The sequence below is a fragment of the Chrysochloris asiatica genome, unplaced genomic scaffold (assembly GCF_000296735.1).
Source record: "Chrysochloris asiatica unplaced genomic scaffold, ChrAsi1.0 scaffold00366, whole genome shotgun sequence".
Lineage (NCBI taxonomy): Eukaryota > Metazoa > Chordata > Mammalia > Afrosoricida > Chrysochloridae > Chrysochloris > Chrysochloris asiatica.
Window position 1 is genome coordinate 1,808,043 of NW_006408884.1, and position 3,341 is coordinate 1,811,383.

Genomic DNA, 3,341 nt, shown 5'->3' on the forward strand with positions numbered 1-3,341 from the left:
AGAATACTGAAAGTACCATGGGCTGCCAAATGAACAAACAGATCTGTGTTGGAAGAAGTACAGCCAGAGTGCTCCTTGGAGGCCAGGATGGCCAGACTTTGTCTCTCATTTTGTTATTGTTGTTAAGTGCCATTGGGTCGGTACTGGCCCCTAGCGACCCTGTATAGGGTTTCCAAGGAGCATCTGGTGAGCTTGAACCGCTGACCTTGCAGTTCACATGACTTTGCAGTCTGGCGCATTAACCCACAGTGCCATACAAGACTCCTAAACATCATTAGGAACATATTTAAAATTCAAGGTCAGTATTTAGGCTTACTTCAGGCATATTGTCAGGAGGGATCAGTCACTGGAGAGGGATATCATGTTTGGTAAGGTGGAGGGTCAGAGAAAAAGAGGAAGACCACCCAGCGAGATGGATTGGCAAAGTGGCAGCATCAGTGGGCTCAAGCATGACAATTGAGAGGTTAGCCCAGGACTGGGCAATGTTTCATTTTGTTGGGCATAAGGTCGCTGAGTCTATACTGACTTGATGGCACCTAACAACAACAACATATGCTAGGATATTAAGAAAAGATAAATTCAAAATATTTAAATGTAGGAATATAATAATTATATATTTTATTTCTTTTAAATTAGACCTAAAAATAGGTTGGTTAGCAATAGACATACTTGGGGGTAAAAAGTGCCTTTACTTGCTTGTGTGAATGATCACCCAATTTATAGCTTCGGAAACCCTATGCAGGGTCAGTATGAGTCAGATCCGACTCCGTGCCACATAAATACCACCAGTTTGTCATACTGTGGTATTTTGTGTGTTGCTGTGCTTCTGGAATCTGTATCCTGAGTATTCTAAATAAACAGTAGGGTCACCCATGATGGGCAGGTTCCAGATAAGCTTCCAGATTAGGAAGAAGGAGAGGTGGACTATATCCAAATATTTGGTTACCTTTTGAATAGAAGTGAAACACTGTCAGCACTAGATTATTGAATACTGAAACATGATGAAGAGCACCAGAATATTGTCAGATATAGTGCTGGAAAATGAGCCCTTCAGTTTGGAAGGGATGCAAAATATGACTGGGCAAGAGCTACCTCCTCAAAATAGAGTTGACCATGATGACATCAATGGAGGAAAGTTTTCTGGACCCTCATTTGTTTAAGGGGAACAACTCAAAATGAAGAAAAAAGCTATATAACCAATAACACTCATGGAAGCAGAAGTCACGAAGTCAAATGACGTATTGCAATAGGCAAATCTGCTGCACAAGACCTCTTTAAAGTGCTTGATAGCAGAGATGTCAGTTTGAGGACTAAGCTGCACCTGACCCAAGCCATGGTACTTTGAATAACCTCACATGCATGTGAAAGTTAGACAATGAATAAAGACCATAGAGGAATTGATGCATTTGAGTTATGGTGTTGGAGGAGAATATTAAAAGTACCATGCACCACCAAAAGAGCAAACAAATCTGTGTTGGAAGAGGTACAACCATAATGTCCTTAGAAGCCAGGATGGCTAGACTTTATGTCTCATACTGCAAACATATTATCAGAAGGGACCAATCCCTGGTGACGGGCTGGTAAAGTAGAGGGTGAGTGAGTGAAATATCCCCAGTGAGATGCACTGGCACATTTATGGCCTCGAGTGTAGCAAGTATTGTGAGGTTGGTACAGGACTGGACTGTGTTTTGTTGTATCGTGCATAAGGTCACTATGAGTTGATACGAACTCGATGGAATCTAACAACAACAAATACCATTGCTAAAAATCAACAATATTTATTAGGTAGCTCTGGTAGCATAGTGGTTACGAATCACGCTGCTAACCTCAAGGTCGGCAGTTCAAAACTACCAGCTGTTTCGCGGAAGAAAGATGAAGCTTTCTGCTCCCATAAAGATTTGCAGCCTTGGAAACCCTGTGCAGGATCACTATGAGTCAGAACTGATCCACGGTACTTAACAGCAACAAGAGGATATTGTTGTTGTTGTTAAGTGCCCTCAAGTTGGTTCAAACCCATAGCGATCCTGTATAGGGTATCCAAGGAACAGCTGGTGAGATTTAATCACAGACCTTGTGGTTCAAACAAACTTTTCAGTCCAGCACATTAGCCCACAGGGCCATACCAGGACAGATTTAGCAATTACACTTTACAATGTACCAAGCACTGTTTAAAGTACACTACATTCCTTACATAGTTTAGTTTTCAAATAATCTTATAAAACCAATATTGCTTTATCAATTTTGTATCAGAAAAAACTAGGTAAATATTTGTTGAACAATTTTGCGAACGCTTCATAGTAAAATGATCATGTATTATTTGAACTCAATATTTACTGATTTCCAAAATGCTTACTCTGATTCCATAATCCTTTATGTCTATGTTTCTTTAAATTTCATGACATTTTTATCTGATCCACATGTTATAAACAAGAACTGTAAAATGCCAGAATTCACATTTTTTTGTTATTTATTTACTTTTTTAAGAATGAGATTTAATCTCATTTCACTGAATACGTTGAGTTTTTTTTAAAGCGTGTCAAACATGGAAACAAATGCTATGTAAGAGATTATAACAAAGGGAATATTATTTATGAAAGTAATATCAAGTATCATGATCCATTTGGTAAATAATCCTTACACAGTACTCTTAACTGTCTGTGTGTGTATTTTATTGATTGCCTCCAAAATATGTTTGTGACATTACCTAGATACTCCTTCTAACTTTCTAATGATGCTCTCAGACATTTTTTCCCCTTTCTATCTTCAAACTTTTTTCCAACTGTTGGAACATGTTCTTAATCTGACCTTTCATCCCACAAATTTGTACTTTATCTAAGCTCTTCCTGTCATAGATTTCACCCATTATGGTTAAGGGAAGAAAAACGAAGTCCATTCAAACTTAATGAAATTTATTAATTATTTTAATGGTTTCTTATTTTTGTTTCATGCTTCATAGATTTTCTGTTATTTCCTGAAACAGAACTTCCCTGTTTATTTTAAAGGTTTGGGTTCTTCTCTTCCAATTATTCTGTTTTAGATTGAGTTTCCTAGATCTGTTTTATAGTTGTTAATTATAGGTGCTTAATTACTTCTACTTGGGAGCTCAGGTTTCCCTTAAGTACCATACTCTGCCTTTTGGCCTGTTGAGAAGAAATTCAGGGATGAGATCCAAGCTGGGGAAATACAGAAGTCACAAAACAGAGCATACTGTGTCAGGATGCAGAGTCTCCACCAGACTCTTGCAGAGAGTTTTCTTCTTAAGAGTAGTGGTTACGAGTTGGGCTGTTAACCTCAGCGTCAGCAGTTTGAAACTACCAGCTTTTCCATGGGGGAAAGATATG